Source organism: Nyctereutes procyonoides, unplaced genomic scaffold (assembly GCF_905146905.1).
Source record: "Nyctereutes procyonoides isolate TBG_1078 unplaced genomic scaffold, NYPRO_anot_genome, whole genome shotgun sequence".
Classification (NCBI taxonomy): Eukaryota; Metazoa; Chordata; class Mammalia; order Carnivora; family Canidae; genus Nyctereutes; species Nyctereutes procyonoides.
In genome coordinates, this window is record NW_026575131.1 from 24,383,241 (window position 1) to 24,393,553 (window position 10,313).

The window sequence follows — 10,313 nt, forward strand, 5'->3', positions numbered from 1 at the left end:
ATGTCAAGTTTTTATTTAACTTATTAATCAATGAAGGAACTTGTTTTACAGCCAGGTCAAAGGAGAATCCAAAGAACAGACAGATATATAAGCATGAAGTCACTGGAGAAAATAATACAGAGGTTCCTCAAAAAGTTAAAAATAGAACTACCTCATGATCCATGGATCAAACTACTGGGTATTTCCCCAAAGGACATAAGAACACTAAATAAGAGGGATACATGAACCCCTATGTTTATAGCAGCGTTGTTTACAATAGCCAAGATACAAAAGCAGCCCAAGTGTCTGTTGACTGATGAATGTGTGTGTGTGTGTGTGTGTGTGTGTGTGTTGGCATATTATGCAACCACAAAAAAGAATGAAATGTTGCCATTCACAATGACATGGATAGAGCAGAAAATATTATGCTAAGTGAAATGAATCAGAGAAACACAAGTCCCATATGATTTTACTCAATGTGGAATTTAAGAAACAAAAGAAGAAAAAATAAAAGAGGCAAACCAAGAAACAGACTCTTTTTTTTTAAAGATTCTATTTATTTATTATGAGAGAGAGGCAGAGTCACAGGCAGAGGGAGAAGCAGGCTCCATGCAGGGAGCCCGACATGGGACTCGATCCCGAGACTCCAGGATCCCACACCAGGCTAAAGGCGGCACTAAACCGCTGAGCCACTGGGGCTGCCCAGAAACAGATTCTTAACTATAGAGAACAAACTGATGGTTACCAGAGGGGAGGTGGTGGTGATGGGGAGGGAATTGGTGAAATATGTGATGAGGATAAAGGAGTACATTTGTCGTGATGAGCACTGGGTAGTATATGGAAGCGTAGAATCATTATATTCTACACCTGAAACTAATATCACACTGTATGTTAACTAACTGGAATTATAATAAAAACTTTTTTAAAAAATACTGAATAAAATGCACAGATAGATGCAAAATTGCTCAGTATACATTGGGTAATAATCACTGCCTTTCCACTGAACACAATTTACTTTCTATGAGCAAGAATTATTTGTATTGCTATCAGTTTTCTAAAATTTTTGGAGCTGCAACATAGCTGAGCATGTGAAAGACAGCAGTAGCCTGGAAGGGTATGCTGCACAGGACAGGTAGTAATCTTTTTGGTCCTTAGCAAAGCCTTTTGTAATTTTTTCTATAGTACCACCTTACGGTCTCAGCAACACGTGTGAGTTCCTATTGCCATACATTCCTGCCCCATTGAGTAGAGCCATACTTTTTCCTTTTTGTCGGTTTGGTGGGTGTGTATTGGTATCTCATTATGGTTCTAGTTCATCTTTCCTTATGTTCACTAGCCATGTGGCTGGCCCCCTTTTTGAAGTCCTTATTCAAGTTTTGGCTCATTTTCCTATTGGTTAAATTGACTTTTTCAGAATTTGAAGGAATTTAGATGGCCCTCTAGGGCTGAATGTTCCCTTCTTCTGTCATTCTTGTGCCACCTTTACAGGACGAATCTTACTAGATATCTGCTATCATTTACTTATTTTCCTTAAATTGGCTCATTTTATTTTTACACCCATAGGTTTTTAAATTAAAATTTTGTGAATATCATAAATAGAAAACCAATATCAATTTGCCATAAATGAAAGGTAGCAGTTAAATGAATACAATAAAGAAAATCACATTGTCAACTTTAACTAGGTAGATTGCCCCCCAACCTCAACTTGGGGCCTGAGCCCTTTTCTCTCTCCTCTCTCTTTCTCTTCTCTACACTCCCCGTTCTAATGAGAAAATACATAAGCAAGTATCAAATCAATGTAGAAGAAATACTAGCACCAAACAGACTTTCCCTGCTTTTTTAGGGAGACTTGAAAGAGACTGGCATGGGGATAATAATTTCAGTGTGTGAATCTGTGGAATTGAAAGTCACATTCAGATCCAGGTCCCACCACTTCTGTTGTGGTCTTCCAGAGGAAGTCTCCCACACACTTTGAGAAACACTGATTTTATTCAACCCTCTACTTTTATAGGTGAAGAAGCTGAGGCAGCCAAAAGAAGGGGGATAGGAGAGGCAGAACAATAGTACCCCCCTCAAAGATGGTCCACAGGTTCTAATTTCCAAAACCTGTGAATATATTACCTGAAACACTAAAAGAAACTTTGTAGATGCAATTGAAGTTGGACCTTGAGATGAGATTTATCTTGAATCATCTGTGTGGCCCAATCTACCCACTTGAGCCCTTGAAAGCAGAAAATTTTCTGTCTGGAGTCACAAAGATGGATGCAGGAGTAGAAGAGGCAGGAGACATTCAAAACCTGAGATGGACTCAACCCACTGTTGAGTTCGAAAACAATAGGAATCAATAAAGAAGGTAGGGGGCCTCTAGAAGCTGAGAATAACCCCTGGCTGATAGCCAGCAAGGAAATGGCAGTTCCACAGCTGCATGGATCCAATTCTCAAAATCACCTGCAAAGAATGAATGAGTTTGGAAGTACTTATTTCCCCAGAGACTCCAGATAAGCATCCTCACTGGCCAGCACCTTGATTTGTGCCTTATAGAACCAAGAGCAGAAAAACCAGTCCTGCTTACTGGATTTATGATCCAGAGAACTATGAGATAATAAATTTAGGTTATTGTGAGCAGCTAAGTCTGTAGTAATTCGTTACTGCAGCCATAAAATACTAATACAGTGAGTTGTTCAAAATCACACAGCTATTTAGAGTCAGAGCTGAAACTAGAACCCAAGTCTTTTGTCTTCCATTCCAGGGCTCTTTATACTATATTGCATCATCATACTGATGTAAAATATTATATTGGCAAATGATAAAGTGTAGAGAGAATACTGTAGTTCTCCTTCAGCTTTTTCAGTCATGTGTGTCCCTGTGCTTATATATTTCAGGGCCACATATTTTCAAAAGAATTAGACGTACTGAAAATTTTTAAATCCTCACAAAGCAATTGACATTTGAATCCTGTTTTTAGTTTAACAGTTTTTACACTGGAATATTTTGTGCAAAGTAGATAATGTCCTGAAAGGTAAAGGGACATGTGAGTCACACTACGGTGGCGATAACATTCTGTAGAAGGTTAAAGAAAAAGAAAAAGAAAAACAAACCTAGGACAACAAAGTTCAGTGCTCTGGTTACTCAATGCAATCAATTTACAGTTCCCACCACTTTTCCACATGGTGGATAAAGGATCAGCTGAGCCACCGTCTATTGAGTAAGATGTCCTACTGAGGAGGAAATTAAATGTCTCCTGTCAAACACCTCCTGGGTTGGCTCTGATTTATCTAATAAATACAAAACTTTCTCTCTCTGAATAATAGTTTTGCAGGCTGTAAGCTGTTGGCAAGAAAGATGATTGTAGAGAGTTATTTTTCCCCATGATCATTTTTTCCCCTCATTTTGTGCAAACAACTCCATTAATGTCCAGTGCCATTGCAGTTGAGGTAAAAAGAAGATTTTTGCAGGTGTGGCTCTGCTAATTCTTTGATAAAGATGTACTGGGTTTTGTGACTTTTGACTCTGGCCAAGGCAAGAGAGCAGAAGAGGCTGCCATTGGTTGCCATAACTCGTGGTCATTTCTTAGTAAACCACTGAACTAGGAAATTGGGCAAAATGCAAGAGTTCTGCTCCATTTCAAACTGAAAAATTAAACGGTCTTTTGACAATCATAAAGCTCCAACAAGCTTCCCTCCCCTGCCCCACTGCGTTTTTGGCTCTTCAGTCATTAAGAGATCACAAAAGTTGGCTTCACAAACCCAATGTTGAACATACAACTGGAATCTGAACTAATGCTGTGAGCATTTTGTCTACTTATAGAAAATAATTTTTCAAATTCCTCATTATCAGCATACTTTCTTTCTGAATAATACCTTTCTTTCTCAACAACACACTCCAAACTTGTAGGGAAAAATAACAATTCTGTCTAGAACATTTTTATTATCAACCTCAGCTCTGATCCCTCTCTCAAGATAAATTTCATATAAGGTCTAAGTAAAATTAGGGCAAATATTTCTCTCAATGAACACTAATAAAACAGCCAATGAGTGTAGGAGCAATTAAATATATTCCCAGTCAGAAAAAACCTACATTAGCTAAGATTTCTATCAACTCCTTTGCTATTGAAAAAGATGTCTCAATCAACATAAATCAGAGGCTTGCATAATCCGTGCAGAGGGAAAAATTGAACCATCTTTGTGCTCACTGTGAGGTTTTCTGCTGCAGCTCAACAGTGGAATGAGATCGCACTCAGGCTCCGCCACAGCAAGATCAACCAGTTACATCAATCACTGAGCACCTGCTGGGTGTTAAAGTGGGAGAATGATGGGAGAGAGTCCTAAATCTGAGCACTGGATAATTCAGTTTCCCTTCTGGGTCTTAGTTTTCTCTTCTGTACGATGGAAGTTTTGTGAACTAGACAACATTTAATGGACTCTCCATTCCCATCAGCAACAATGATCTGTAATTCTTTATTGTGGACTTTGTTTGCCTTAATCTTTATTTCCTTAATTCCACAAAGTGATGTATGCTTTTTCTCTTAAAATATCTAAAAATTACCAAAAATAGGAAGAAAAGAAATTTAAATGCTCATAGTGTACACAATCAGAAATATATTAACATTCAAAGCAATGTCTTTCCAGAGCTTTAATTCTGTGTTTATATGTAAATAATTATGTGTGTGCAAGTAGACACAGAGATGTGCATATATACAAAATATTAACAACCATCTTTTTCATGTAATCACAAACATTTCTTCAGTAAAAAAGGTAGACCTACCTAATCTTATCTACCAGAAAGAATTCCAGTATGTGTATGTGCCAGAAAATATTTAGCTAGTTCTCTGTTGATAGACATTAAGGTTGTTTCTAGTTTGTTACTATTGCAAATAGTGCTAAAGTGAACATCACGTAGATACATTTTTACCTACCTAAGGAGATTTCTGTGGAATAGAGACTTGTGAGTAGGATTCATAGATCAGAATATATGCATATATATGTTTAGGTATTACACTGTATTTCTATTATGTGGGCTGTGGATAAGATGTCAAGGGCATACAAAAGTCCCTTTCTTTCCCCAAGGCTTACTGATATGACTTCAGAACTATGAGAAAATAGATTCAAATCGTGTTCATAATGGACATTTTAAATAATACTCTACCAGATAAAATATTCAATTTGGCAATATCTCTATTCTCACCCTTTTTTATGAAGGCACGTAGATAAGTACTATCTCCTGAGTCTCCTAAATACTTAATTTTTAATTGGTACAAACATCATTTATTCAAACAATCCATTAAAGATGCACAATTGACTAAATCAGCCAAAACAGGTATGATAAAATTAAGAACACAGTTTAGTTTTCCTTTCATTTTTGTCTCATTTCCTTTTTCCCTAATTTCATTTCTTTCTGCCCTTTCTTTCTAGAAAAAAAATATCAGTTATAAGTACTATGAAGTAAACAGAACAGAGTCAGAGGAGGGGGAGAGTCAAGTAATGGTGGGGGAGAGGGACTTTTATAGTTAGGGTGGTTAGGAGAGGCTTCTTGCAGAAGGTGGTATTGAAGCAGTGTCTGAATGAAGGAGAGAAGCAAGCCGTATCTGAGGGGAGACCACTCCAGGCAGTGAGAACAGCAAATGCAAAAAACCCCAGAGTAGAAACATTTCTGGCATTTGATGTGACAGCAAGACAACCAGGGTGTCTGAAGTCAAGTGAGCAAGGGAAATAGTTGTTGGGCATGAGATGGTAGGTTTGCGTGTAGCAAGTAAAGATGTCAGTTAAACAACTGGATGCAGGCATTTAGATTTCAGAGTAAGTGTGGAACATCATATCTTAAATCTGCAAGTCATACATGTGAAGATGTACCACACCCAAAATTATTGTAGGGCCCAGCTTTGAAAATTGGCCAAACATGCATACATATACATGATTGTGATATATATTTATAAATTTATATATTAAAGTGTGAGGAGTTGATGGTAATTTACACTCAGGTCCTCTGAAAGCCACATACCAAGATGGGATTTAAAGACATGAGAGATTTACTAGGGGGAACTGCCCATGAAGGATAAAGGAAGATTTGAGCAGGACTAGGTGAAGGGAAGCTTCAAACTGCTCTATGGGTCTGTAAAAGGAGAAAGGGAAAGAAAGGGACCCTGTGTAGAAAGAGCCTACAACTGTAGCTCTTGTCCTAGCCGATGGTGGGTCTCCAAGCAAAGGTCATGCATTGAGAGAGTTCCACAGAGACAGAAATAGCCCAGGACAAGAAGCCCTGCCTACTGTGGACACTGTCTGTGAGTAGCTCTGGGAACAGATGGCATACACGTGAATGTCATGATAAATCTGAAGGTATAAAAGAGGCCTTTGGCCAACTCTGCTGTTTTCAGCTCTAATTCAAGAACAAGGATTTCAGAATGGGGCACTCCATGGCCATGACAGAGCTAAATGTGTATTTTGTCACTGTACACATTCTTTTGGCCCTGAAAATCTGACAAGCAGACTGTTCTATTTACTCTCACTTGAGTTAGAAATGAATAAAGCTCTGTATATGGTGTGGGGGTTTTCTAATTGAACTCTCCATGGTGTAATGAGATTCATATCATTTATATGGCCTCACTTAACAGTAGGTAAATGGATGATAGATGAAAGCTGAGGTTTCAGGAAACTTTCTGCTGTCCAGGCAGAAGGTGAAAGTGGTAAGGCCAAATCTGCCTGAATGTAGGCAAAGAAACCATGATTCTAGAGAGAGGATAAGAATTAATAAATTCCAAGGGAGATAGAAGAAAGAGCAATACACTTCCCCCCCCTCCCAGCTTTTTATCCTTCTCATTTTTATTTTTGTTCAGGCTTAGCGGTAGTTCCAATAGCTCTTAAAGTTAATGCTCTGGTATTTCTTTTTTTTTTAATTTTTATTTATTTATGATAGTCACAGAGAGAGAGAGCGAGAGAGAGGCGCAGAGACATAGGCAGAGGGAGAAGCAGGCTCCATGCACCGGGAGCCCGATGTGGGATTCGATCCCGGATCTCCAGGATCGCGCCCTGGGCCAAAGGCAGGCGCCAAACCGCTGCGCCACCCAGGGATCCCTGCTCTGGTATTTCTATAACCAAAGTTGGGCCTGAGTGCCTAGCACAGTTGATCGGGAGGTAAGTTGTTATTACAAGAAAATGGGGACCAAATTTGCAAGTATCATTAAGCAGAATGATTGGTTTCAACACTTGAATAAGATCAAGTACTTACTACCCATTGCTGGCCAGTTATTTTATGGCCCAATGTTATAGTACCTAGTTATTTCAGGATTTTCCTTATGATTTTTTTATTTTTCTTTTCCTCTAGTGATTTCAGTCTTGGTTTATCTTGTACATTTTAGCTCTATAGCCTTCTCCAGGACAGAGAAGGAAAGGAGGAAGGATACATAGTAAACATGAGCGTTGTAAGCATCAGACTGTCTGGATTTGAATCCTGACTTTAACATTTACTCTATGACCATAGGCATGACCTTGATTTACCTGTCTGTAAAATAGTTTGTAAAGATAGCTTTCTCCTTGTTGAGTGCTGAAAGGATTAAAAGATAATATATTTACATAAAGCATTTTAGCATAGAACCTGACTCCTGGTAATTATGATGTAAAACTTGCCATAAGTATCATACCTTCAGTTGAAAATAAATATCTTACCACCACAATGAGGTCACCTTACCTTTCTCTGATCAGCTTGTCATTTCTCTTTCTTTGAACAGCATAATATAAGTTTTTAATAAAAAAAAAAAAAGAGGAACTTGGGAGAATGACTTTGGTTTTGACACTATTCCTATCTCCTTAACTGTAGGGAGTAGTCCTGAAAACCTCCACAGTCGCATAGGTAGTGAAGAGGAAATCAGTGATCCCAACAGATAGTGATCTTGCCTTCCAGGAGATTTTTTTGGACTACATCGCTTATATCACATACATGTTCCATTCTGGTTCCACTGACCCATGTTGATGAAAGTGTTACTATGAACAACTCTAACTTGCACCTGAGCTTGAACCATACAATTCCTTCCACTTCTTTGGAAAACAAAATCAAACTTGCATTTCATTTTGTCTTTGTGTTAGTGACTCGACTTTAATTACACCCAGCAGGCTCATTAGTATAAGCCAATTTCATTTAGCATAGGATTTGCATTCATTGAAATAAGCAACTAATTAATCATCTGAAATCACACGATTTGGAGTTGATGTGCGGATATTGTCTGCTCTCTCTTTTTTTTATTGAAGTGTAATTGATATACAATGTTACATTAATTTCAGATATGTAACATTGATGAATCAATGTTAGTCACCATCTACATCACCCTACAACTTATTGTGATATTATCAGCTATATTCCCCTATGCTGTACTTTCCATCTCCGTGACTTATTTATGATTGGAAGCTTGTACCTCTTAGTCCCCTTCATCTATTTTGCCCACTACCCCCCACCCCTGGCAACCATCAGTTTGTTCTCTGTATTTAAGAGTCTGTTTGTCTTTTTTTGTTTGTTTGTTCATTTGTTTTGTTATTCAGTTTCCACATAAATTGTACAGTGTTTGTCTTTCTCTTTCTGTCTTATTTCACTTAGCATAATGCCCTCTAGGTCCATTCATATTGTCACAAAGGGCAAGATCTCATTCTTTTTTTATGACTGAGTGATAGTCCATCATCTATCCATTCTTCTTTCAGTGAATACTTGGGTTACTTCCATTTTTGTTTATTGTAAATAATGCTGCAATAAACATAGGGGTACATATATCTTTCAGAATTTCTCCTTCCTGTTCTTAAGATTTCTTGTCTACATAGCTCTACCCAAGCTCTTCCACCCATTGACCTGACACTGCAATGTATCTTGCATTTTGATGTTTCACTGAGTGTTTTAACCATGGCATACATCCCTTACTTTATTCTCCTTTAAATTACTATCAAACTATTCCTTGTGAATAAAAAGATAAGCAGTGGAAAAGATATTATTGGAAGAGACTCCGCCAGAGGGTAAACAAAGTTCTGACTCCCAGTGGAGGAGAGAGCAGGGTGATATTTCAGTGTTCGTTTGGCAGAGAAATACAAAAGATGATATCCTTGCTGCCAAACTGACCAAGAGTATACTGAATCACTGTTCTGTGGGACACCCTGAACTATGAGTAATTGCAGCCTTTTTAACCTTCTTTCTCACTCTGATGACTCTATTATTACACACCAAAACTTGTCTGCTTGAACACTATCAGTCCTAGCATTTCTTGTGAGCAGAATATTACTATTTGAAATAATAATTAAGCTACCACCTGTTCTGTAAATTCCCTAGATTTCTATACATCCATTGAAAGAGACATATGTCAACACATAGGAACTCTTTTATAATAGTAAGGAAGTGTGACAAAGGTGGGGTGTCATCCTGATGCGAACAGATGTGCACCTGTTGCTGAACAGTTGCTTAGCCTCGTGAATGCTCTCTGCCCTGGTCACATGTTCATCTTCTCTAAGAGACAGCCATCTGATCTCTGGGAAGGAACCATAAATCATTTTCCATGGGTCAGAATTTCTAGCAACACTAAAGGAAACATTTTGATTAATGCCTGCATGGTGACCTGGATGATGCTGAGGGCTGAAAGTTGTAGTGGAAAGGAGGTAAGGAATAATTGTTTTTTTAATAACCTTGGTTAGTGTCCTTCTCATGGCTTTCATAATGAATCCTAAATTTTTTTCCACACAATTAGAACTCCTATGTTATTATGAAAAAGTTCCTGTATCCTAAAAACTACAAAGAGAGAATGATGGTTTGAGCCTCTGATACATGGTATGTTTGTGGTTTATATACTTTTTTTTTCCTTTTTCCTGAAGACTTAGATAAAACTGATTTTATTTGGCCATAAGAGCCATTAATAGTATAGAAAGTAAGGAAGTTGTTTTTGACAAGATTTCAGCAGGCTTCCTCAAATACTTAAGAAATCCTATCTAAATAGTCTCAGAATCACAGTGGAACTCATAAAAAGGTCTGTTCAGAGCTTTGATGAAAATGTTTACCATCCTAGAAGAACTGCAGGAGCTGTTAAATTCTTCTTCGATTGTAATAATTAAAATAATGATTCTCTTAGGTGGTGATCTAAACTCCTTTTATATCTGAATGTATAAATAAATAGCAATGAATCTTCATCTACAAATCCATATGAATCTTCATCTACAAATTCTAATGTGTAAGAATTGTCCATTTTCTTTATTTTTTTTAAAAGAACTTTACACCCCTGATATGATGTGATGAGAAGGGAACTTGCCTTCTGTGGTATTTGTTCCAAAAGCCCATAATCCCAATCTAATCATAAGAAAAACGTTAGAAAAGCCCCA